The sequence below is a fragment of the Brassica oleracea genome, chromosome C3 (genome assembly GCF_000695525.1).
Source record: "Brassica oleracea var. oleracea cultivar TO1000 chromosome C3, BOL, whole genome shotgun sequence".
NCBI lineage: Eukaryota > Viridiplantae > Streptophyta > Magnoliopsida > Brassicales > Brassicaceae > Brassica > Brassica oleracea.
The window spans coordinates 24,760,604-24,761,265 of record NC_027750.1 but is presented as its reverse complement, the minus strand read 5'-3'; positions in this window follow the sequence as shown (position 1 = coordinate 24,761,265).

Here is a 662-nt window from a genome sequence, read left to right as displayed (position 1 = left end):
CTGGGCTAGGCCTGGGCATTCGGGGTCCCAATCGGGTTTCGGTTTTGTCCAATCGGGTCTCGGTTTTAAGCTTGCAATACTCCAAAAGCCCGTTCCACGTCTTTTCTGGTTGCTTATTGAATTCCAGCAAATAACTCTGCTTTAGGACCTTGAGGGTGCGATATAGATTGGATAAATGTTGACCATTTGGGATATATACCGTCTGTGAGGTAGTACGCCAACTTATACTTGTGTCCGTTGACCACGTACTCTAACCTGGGAGCTCGGCCTTGGAAAATGTCATCAAAAACAGGAGACCGATCGAGGACATTAATATTGTTTAAGGTACCTGGAGGACCAAAAAAAGCGTGCCATATCCAAAGATCTTGTGAAGCCACAGCCTCTAAGACAATTGTCGGTTTTCCTGATCCACGTGAATCTAGGCATGAACACTCGGGGTCCCAATCGGGTTTCGGTTTTGTCCAATCGGATCTCGATTTTTCGGGTTTATCAAAATAAGCCCCATTCGGATTATATAAAAGTTTGGTTCGCGACTGGTTCGGGACCGGTTCGGGTTTTATCGGGTTCGGATCGGAGTTAGTAAATCTTCAAAGAACCGGTACAATCTGATGTACTTTCGAATCCAGGTCCCAATTGGTTCTTCGGTTTACAAATATCTGATT